Below are 9,478 nucleotides of genomic sequence, written 5' to 3'. Positions count from 1 at the left end.
TCTGGAGGCAAAAACAGACATTTCTAATCTATGTAAATAATTTGTAATTTGAAGATACATACATAGTTCTGTGGGGTTGAGGGTGGGGTGAATATCACATGCCTAAAGGCCATAGACCCTCACTCTGTCTGAACTGATTAACTTGTATCTCCTCTGGGACTGGGTACAGAACTTGGCGCATAGTAAATGCTTAACAAATAACACAACTATTATGATAAATCTACTCAGTCCCCTCCCAGCTCCTGACTTCAGCCTCGGGGGACCCCACCCCAAAATTACCCTCACACAAAGACCACCCTCATCTTCAGGAGCAGGGGTCTCCTCAGCCCTGCCCCAGGTGCAATCCACACCAGAGCATTTAACCCCAAATGTTGGTCCCAAGTATTGAATCAAAATGGGGCTGTTCTACCCAAGAGTGTTAGAACCCCGTCTCTTATCCAGGCAGGCTTGCGTCCTGGGGAGAAAGAATGTTGCCACTCTGTGATCTCAACCTCACAAGATAATTGTCAGGGCCGAATCCCGGGGTTCTAAGAACACTGGGCCCTGGAAGCAGGGGAGCAAGCAGGATGGACAGTTCTCGGCATTTCCTCTCCACCACCCCCTCAGCCTGGTTTATCAACCTCCCATCTTCCTCTCACCTCCCTGCGGGCAGAAGACTCAGGTAGGGGAGGGAATTCCCCTCTATCAGGCTGTCTATATTGTCAAAGGCTTTTCTTCACCAGGGCCATATCTAATCAGCCCAAGAAGTGAAAACTGAGACTAGAAAAAAACAAAACCCAGAAGCCAAAACAAAACCCAAAATGGAGCAGAAGCAACCTTCTCTAGGCCTCAGTGACCGCGTCTGTAAAATGGGGATGGAGGACACTGAGCCCCACGTGGGACAGGGACTGTGTCCAACCCGAATACCTTGCAACTACGCCAGTGCTTAGACAGTGCCTGGAACATAGTAAGTGCTAAACAAACATTATTTAAAAAAAACGGAGACTAACCATCTCGAGCTGTGATGTGTATGAGCATGATCTGGATGACAAAGATCTCAGAGGGCCCACTTCTGGAACCCAGAGGGGTGACTGAATTATGTGAAAAGCCCCTGTTCTCCCTCCTACTTAGCCTGGGAGCTTAATGTGGGACAGAGACTGTGTCCAACCTAATTAACTTGTACCTCCCTCAGTGCTTAGAGCAACGTTTGACACACAGTGCTTAACAAATACCTTTTTTTTAAAAAAAAAAAAAAGATCCTGGGGCATCGGATCTTCTCAAGACCGGCTCCTTCCTTCCACTGCCAGGTTCTGTTTTGAATCACCACTCATCTCTCCATCCAGAATTGCTTCCTGGTCCCAGTTGAGTTCAGAGGGCATCCAGCCAGTCTTGCCTCCTTGAAATGTTCTGAGAAGTAGCTGAGGTCCCTCGTTTTCCCAGCCTCCTTTTTGCAAGCCAATTAGGAGTGCCCTAATTTGCCTGAATGGTTTGATCCTTTTCGTTTCATAGGATGGAGGAAAAAGAGAACTCATTAGAACTCCTTTCTCAGCCTCCAAATTCTCAAGTCACTCTCTCAAATCAGTGGGGTTCAGTGGAGAGTGGGGAGCCAGAGGCCCTTGCAGTGGGTTTCCAGGTCCCTAGTTTCCCAACTCCTAACCCAGGGGACCTTACCATTAAATCCTGCCACCTTCTTGTTCCACGGTGACTCCCAAAGTACCCACCATATCAAGGTTAAATGGTATCTCGAGGCCCCCGAGCCAGCAGGTGGAATTGGTAAGTAGGGGTGGGTACTTCTCCCACAACCCAAACTGCTAGATACAGCCCAAGTCGGGAATACAGAAGATGTCCCTCACCCCCTAATCAAATTAGGTATGGAGGAGGGGGAGAGGGCAGAGATTGGATAAATTGAGGCCGGAAGCTGGACTGGCTTAGGAGCACAGGGGATAAACACCTTCAGCCTCTGACCTGTGCAGAGGATCGAGACTTGCAACAGCCAGCTGGGGGTCACCTCTGCCCAGAGCGTGAGATGCCCGCTCTGCCCGCACCAAGTGAGGATCCATGGGATGGGTGAATGTCCCATCCTGCTGAAAGCTCATGGGCCCGGAAGCCAGGCGCTTCGCCACGGGCATGTAAACGCATAAGGGGATTCCTCCCAAGTGGGAAGTACTCGTGGGTAGGAGCTAGGTGCTTCACTGTGGGTGTGTAACGCATAAGTGGATTCCTCCCAAGTGGGAAATGCTCGTGGGTGATAGCTAGCCGCCTCACCTCATGCGGGTAACGCATAATTGGATTCCTTCCGTGCGAAGTGCTCGTGGGTGGGAGCTAGCCGCCTCACCACATGCGAACAAATCATAAGTGAATTCTTTCTGGGTGGGACTTGGGTATTTTTGCCATGCGTGAGTAACACTTATTAGGAGTATATTCCTCCCCATAGGGAAGTTCTAATATTAAATAATTCAATTTTCTGCATCTAAAATAATCAAATCATTCAATCTGCCACAACTAAAATGATCAAATCAATTCACCTTGTGGAATAAAGTTTGTATAAAACTCAGGCTTTCTGTCCCCAGTCTCTCTTGCGTGCCACGCCAATTCCCGAATGAACCTGTCTGTGGGCGATGGGTGACACTCCTCCAAGGAAGAGCAGAAAACCATAAAATATGGGTTAGCAAAGTAATGGTCCTCTGGACTGGAAGCTCGCTGTGGGCAGGGAACGTGTCTACCAACTGTTTTATTGTATTCTCCCAAGCGCTTGGTACAGATGTCTCTACTCAATAAATGCCACTGAATGACTACGATCCCTCTGGTAGTAATAGTATTTTTTTAAAGTAGTAAAAGCATTTAATAAGAGTTTACAGTTTGCAGAGCACTGTTCTAAGCGGTGGGAGAGATTACACAGAGATTACACACCATATTTAAAATCTGGTCCCTGTCCTTCGGGGCTGGGGGGCTCACGATTCTAAGTAAAAGATATTTCTGGGAGAATCGCGCACTTCTTAAGGTTTACTGAAGCCATATAAGCCATCACTGAAACTAAGTAAGAAATTTAGATAGTGAACAAATTGGGATAAGAGTTCAGTGTTTTTGCCATGGGATTTTCCGATGTTCCCTTGGCATTGATGGTTATACTTTCAAATGTGGGAAACTTTCAGCGATCCCAGTCTATGTTTCTGATAATAATAATTGTGGTATTTGTTAAGCGCTTACTATGTGCCAGGCACTGTACTAAGCAGTGGGGTGGATACGAGCAAATTGGATTGAATACAGTCTTTAAGCATCGCTCCAAGATTTCAGCTAAAATTTTAGCATATAAGCCCTCCTGTAGCAAGCATTTCTGAACTCTGTCATAACCATCAGCAAATTACTTTTTTATTAATAATATTAATCATATTTATTGCATGCTTACTATGTGCCGAGCACTGTACTAAGTGCTTGTGGGGGGTACAATATAGCAGAGTTGTTAGACACGTTCCCTCCCCACAATGAGCTTTCAGTCTAATCCCTGACCTGGGCAGGAAGATGCTTAAGGAAACCTGCAGGGAGATGGGCCTCCATCCTCTTGGCTAAGGATGTCCATCTAACACCCCTAAATGTCCCTTCTTGTAATTCATTAGGGGTTGCTCACTCATCCAAACTCTCCCACTCCAAACACTCTTTAAATCTACATGAGAAATGAAACCAAAGTAAAAACAAATTTCATGCCAAGTTTATCTTTAAACTGGGCAAACCCCTCTTGGCCTGCCTTGGAGCTTGCCAACTGCTCCTGGGGGTATCACTGTTAATAATAATAATAGTAATAATAATGGCACTTGTTAACCACTTACTATGTGCCAAACACCCTTCTAAACACTACAGTAGATACAAGTTAAAATCAGGTTGGACACAGTACTTGTCCTGCATGGGGCTCACACTCTTAATCCCTGTTTTACAGATGAAGTAATGGATGCTCAGAGGAGTGAAGTGACTTCCCCAAGGTCACCCAGCAGACATGCGGCAGAGCCTGAATATGAACTCAGGTCCTCCTGACTCCCAGGCCCATGGTCTACCCACTAAACCATGCTGCTTACCAGCAAGGTTGAGGAGGGGACCCTACAGATAGGTAAGCTGTTTTTTGCTTTGTTACTGGAATCTCTATGGGATTGCTTTGGGGATCCCCTCCTGGCACCGGGTTCATACAAGGGGCACGAGGGAGCCGTTTCTTCCCAACTAAGGACCTGTTGTTGCCTCACGGTCCTGCCCCAGACCCTCCCTCTGGTCATCACAATAGCCTCTCCTTCTCTCGTACCTATATAGCCCGATACGGGAGCCAGTTTCCTCTCACTGCCACCCTGGACAGGGAAGGGGTCACAGACCACCACTGCCCAGTCTCATCCACAAAGATGCAGACATCTGCCGCTGTCCAATCACCCAACCAGGGCCAATCCGGGCAGCGTAACCCCAGCCAAAGCCAAGGCTGGAGCCGCAGCCAGGACCAGAGCCAGATCCCGGACCAGAGCCAGGATCAGGGCCAGGGCCAGAGCCAGGATGGGAGTCAGAACCAGGACCAGAGTCCTACGATTGTACTCAGAGCTCACAACCAGGCAGCGCAGTTCCAATCCACTCAAGATTCTAAGACTGTCCATCGCTCCCAACCCAGAAGCGTTTCCAGAAAGAGGAAGAGCCCCAGGAAAAGGAAGAGGGGTATGGCCAAGAAGAGGAGCCCAGCCCTTGGGAAGAAAAGGCGCACAGGTGCTGTCAACCTCTCCAACCCCCAAAAGTTTTCCTCCCTCGGCCTCTGAACCCAAACTCCCGTTTACAGGCAGTTGCTAGGAATTCTGTCCTGCCCTTTTCTCACTTCTGCTGCCTGCTTTAGTTCAATATTCTAGGGAGCCCTCCCTGCATCCCCCAGCTATGGCCGCAGAGTGAAGGCTGTTTCTCTAACTGGAGAGTTTGTCCTCAGTTCTAGGTCACCCTCCTAGAAGAGGGGTGGAATTACTTTCACACACATTTGGCTCCTTTGTTTCATCAGAGACTACCCTCCCCCCGCCCCCCTCGCCAACCCCCCCCCCCCAATCCCAGAAACTTCCTCTGGGATAAAAACAGCTTAACACATTTTTTGCTTCTTCCACAGTGAGGAGACGCAAATGAGGGTGCTCGAAATCTGTTCCCGAATGGGATGATGCCAGGAGAAGATGCCACAACCAGGAACCTAACACCATGCAAGTGCCTTCTCCAGTCAGGCTGAGGGAAAAGGGATAATAAAGATCTTGTTGTGAGATGCATGTACATGGTTCATGGGTCTTGAAATCAAAGGGGAAGCTAGGACGAGAGGTGGACGGGGCTATCCAGTTATAGGCATAAAACTGCCGGGATCGAAGTCGACGGAAGCGAGGCTGGATTGAGAACTTGCGGGGCCTCACGAGGCCCCTCGCCACTCCAAATCTCCCAGACCACAGGTCTCCCCAGCTTCAAAGCCAGAACCCCCCTCGGGGTTCAGAATAAAATGACACATATGCAAACATACACATGCCCTTTGCCTCCTCAGCTCCACGTACTTCAGCGGTGGCAGCGTGGGGAGAAGCTTGGGGAGGGGGTTCTCTGGGAGTCTCCAAAGCTGCGGAGGGCTGGTAGATCTCGGTCGGCAGCGGCAGGGGCACCAACCCGGGCTCTCACGGTAATGGGAAGCTGGGAGGTGCCCGCAGAGGCACTGTGGGGGTGGAAGATGGCAGCAGCTACGGTAGGCCGTGGAGGGGGATGGGGAGTGGAAGTGGGCGGGGGCAGGATAGAGCACGTGAGACAATGACACCACCCATAGCAATAAGACTTTTTTTTTTAATGGCAATTTTTTCATTCATTCATTCAATAGTATTTATTGAGCGCTTACTATGGGCAGAGCACTGTACTAAGTGCTTGGAATGTACAAATCGGTAACAGATACAGTCCCTGCCCTTTGACGGGCTTACGGTCTAATCGGGGGAGGCGGACAGACAAGAACAATGGCAATAAATAGAATCAAGGGGATGAACATCTCAATAAAACAATAGCAAATAAATAGAATCGAGGCGAGGTACATTTCATTAACAAAATAAATAGGGTAATGAAAATATATACAGTCGAGCAGACGAGTACGGTGCTGAGGGGATGGGAAGGGAGAGGGGGAGGAGCAGAGGGAGATGGGGGGAAAAGAGGTTTTAGCTGCAGAGAGGTGAAGGGGGGGCGGTAGAGGGAGTAGAGGGAGAAAGGGAGCTCAGTCTGGGAAGGTCTCTTGGAGGAGGTGAGCTGTAAGTAGGGTTTTGAAGAGGGGAAGAGAATGAGTCTGGCGGAGGTGAGGAGGGAGGACGTTCCGGAACCGCGGGAGGACGTGGCCCGGGGGTCGACGGCGGGATAGGCGAGACCGAGGGACGGTGAGGAGGTGGGCGGCAGAGGAGCGGAGCGTGCGGGGTGGGCGGTGGAAAGAGAGAAGGGAGGAGAGGTAGGAGGGGGCAAGGTGATGGAGAGCCTTGTAGCCTAGAGTGACGAGATTTTGTTTCGTGCGGAGGTCGATAGGCAACCCCTGGAGGTTTTTAAGAAGGGGAGTGACATGCCCAGAGCGTTTCTGCGGGAAGATGAGCCGGGCAGCGGAGTGAAGAATAGACTGGAGCAGGGCGAGAGAGGAGGAAGGGAGATCAGAGAGCAGGCTGACAGAGTAGTCTAGCCGGGATATTACGAGAGCCCGTAACAGTAAGATAGCCATTTGGGTGGAGAGGAAAGGGCGGATCTTGGCTATATTATAAAGGTGAGACCGGCAGGTTTCGGTGACGGATCGGATGTTTGGGGTGAAGGAGAGAGCCGAGTCAAAGATGACACCGAGGTTGCGGGCCTGAGAGACGGGAAGGATGGTCGTACCATCCACGGTGATAGGGAAGTCAGGGAGAGGACAGGGCTTGGGAGGGAAGATGAGGAGCTCAGTTTTGCTCATGTTGAGTTTTAGGTGGCGGGCAGACATCCAGGTAGAGACGTCTTGGAGGCAGGAGGAGATACGAGTCTGATGGGAGGTGGAGAGGACAGGGGCAGAGATGTAGATCTGTGTGTCATCTGCATAGAGGTGATAGTTGAAGCCATGAGAGTGAATGACTGCACCGAGGGAGTGAGTGTAGTTGGAGAACAGAAGAGGGCCAAGAACTGACCCTTGGGGAACCCCAACAGTTAGAGAACGGGAGGGGGAAGAGGAGCCTGCGAAGGAGACCGAGAATGACCGGCCAGAGAGGTAAGAGGAGAAGCGGGAGAGGACGGAGTCCGTGAAGCCAAGGTGAGATAAGGTGTGGAGGAGGAGGGGATGGTCGACAGTGTCAAAGGCAGCTGAGAGGTCAAGGAGGATCAGAATGGAGTAGGAGCCATTGGATTTGGCAAGAAGGAGGTCACGGGTGACCTTAGAGAGAGCAGTCTCGGTAGAGTGGAGGGGACGGAAGCCAGATTGGAGGGGGTCCGGGAGAGAATGGGAGTTAAGGAATTGCAAGCAGCGAGTGTAGACGACTCGTTCTAGGATCTTGGAAAAGAAGGGTAGTAGGGAGAAGGGCGGTAACTGGAAGGGGAAGTGGGGTCGAGAGAGGGTTTTTTTAGGTTGGGGGAGACATGAGCATGTTTGAAGGCAGAGGGGAAGAAGCCATTGGAGAGTGAGCGGTTAAAATAGAAGTTGAGGGGAGGAGGACAGGGGCGATGGTTTTTATAAGGTGAGCGGGAATTGGGTCCGAGGCACAGGTGGAGGGGGTGGCACTTGTGAGGAGGGAGGAGATCTCCTCTGAGGATACTGCAGGGAAGGATGGGAAAGTAGGGGAGAGGGTTGGGGGGGGAGGTGGGAGGGGGACGGGTGACTTTGGGGAGTTCAGACCTGATTGTGTTAATTTTCGTGATGAAGTAGGTGGCCAGATCATTGGGGGTGAGGGATGGGGGAGGGGGAAGGAACAGGGGGCCTAAGGAGAGAGTTAAAGGTCCGGAATAATTGGCGGGGGTGACGGGCATGGGTGTCGATGAGGGAGGAGAAGTTTTGCCTGGCGGCGGAGAGGAGAGTCCTTTTTCAAGTTTTTAAGTCCTTACTCTGTGCCAGACACTAAGTGCTGGGGTAGATACAAGTTAATTAGTTAGGACACAGTCCCTGTCCCTCGTGGGGCTCACCATTAATCCCCATTTTACAGATGAGGTCACTGAGGCACAGAGAAGTGAAGTGTCTTGCCCAAGGTCACACAGCAGACAAGTGGCAGAGACAGGCTTAAAACCCAGTTCCTTCTGACTCCCAGACCCATGCTCTATTTACTAGGAGACAAGGAGGATGGGGCTTCCGAACCCCTCTGGGATCCTCGAACCCCTGCGATAACCCTGGTAGTGACTAAAAGGCTCAATCGCTTCAGGCAGCATGTTCTAGTTGATTTTTTTTAATATGTTTTTTGTTAAGCGTTTACTAAGTACCAGGCACTGTTTTAAGAGCTTGGATAGATACAAGCTAATCAGTTTGGACAGAGTCCCTGTCCCACATAGGGCTCACAGTCTCGATCCCCATTTTACAGATGTAGGAACTGAGGCCCAGAGGAGTTAAGTGACTTGCCCACATTAGACAAGTGGCACAGCTGGAATTAGAACCCAGGTCCTTCTGATTCCCAGGCCCATGCTCTATCCACTAGGCCATGCTGCTTGTATACTGCTGCAAGGATACTGCTTTAGAGAAACCAAGGATTCCTAGGGAACCTAGAATGTCATCTCACCCACCCTCTTGCTTTCTTGACCCAGGTTTTAAGACTTCCTCTACCTCCCTTTTTCAGACATCTCTGGGTCACAGCGTTAAGTTAATCTCCACTTGCTTTTATGTGTGAGGTCATCCCTGACCTAGCCCCCATTTTCTACAAGAACTCTTCCTGTAGTTGAAGACCATAATTTTTGGCTCACCCGTCACTTGAAGCTATTACCGGCCTTCCCTCCCCAACTAGGGGAAGAAAAAGGGAAGGGACAGAGACCCCCACAGGCTGGATCCCCATCTTGGGCCTGTACGTCTCTTAGCCTGTCAGGGTGTGAGCCTCTGAAACCACAATTTGTTACTCTCTCTCTCTCTCTCTCAGGCCTAGTTGACGTTCTCCTGGACAGGCAGCAAGAGCCATTAAGTCAATTTAATAGGAACTGACGAAAGTGTCAAGCCCTAACGACAGAGCAGGAACTTAAATTATGAGCCAAAATATTGAAGAGCAGATACCTGGCAGGTCACCTATAAATCTTCTAGGAGAAGTGATATTCCAGAATGCTGCCAACCTTCGGAGCTGATTGGAATATCCAACTCCGCCAATTCACCAGGAGCGAAAGTACCACCAACATTTGTGTCCGGTATACCTGTGTAAACATACAGTACAAAGAGTAACAGTAAAAGTATTAAGCTCGCACATACCTTTCTCCTAGGTGCTCCAGTTTGGACCGTTTAAGTGAGAATACAAGGTAAAGAATAATAATTATGGTACTTATTAAGCACTTACTATGCGACTAGCACTGTTCTAAGTTCTGG

General features: G+C 50.0%; 1 long non-coding RNA gene across 1 annotated transcript; it reads left to right on the top strand.

Annotated features, from left to right (window-relative positions):
* Positions 1 to 4,282: 4,282 nt before the first annotated feature.
* Positions 4,283 to 5,240, top strand: LOC120639029. Its single transcript, XR_005661145.1, has 2 exons — positions 4,283 to 4,707; positions 5,090 to 5,240. It is a non-coding gene; the product is annotated as an uncharacterized LOC120639029 (long non-coding RNA).
* The last annotated feature ends 4,238 nt before the right edge of the window (positions 5,241 to 9,478 follow it).

This window comes from Ornithorhynchus anatinus, chromosome 2 (assembly GCF_004115215.2).
Source record: "Ornithorhynchus anatinus isolate Pmale09 chromosome 2, mOrnAna1.pri.v4, whole genome shotgun sequence".
Taxonomy (NCBI): Eukaryota; Metazoa; Chordata; class Mammalia; order Monotremata; family Ornithorhynchidae; genus Ornithorhynchus; species Ornithorhynchus anatinus.
This window is presented reverse-complemented; position numbering and strand designations above follow the sequence as displayed.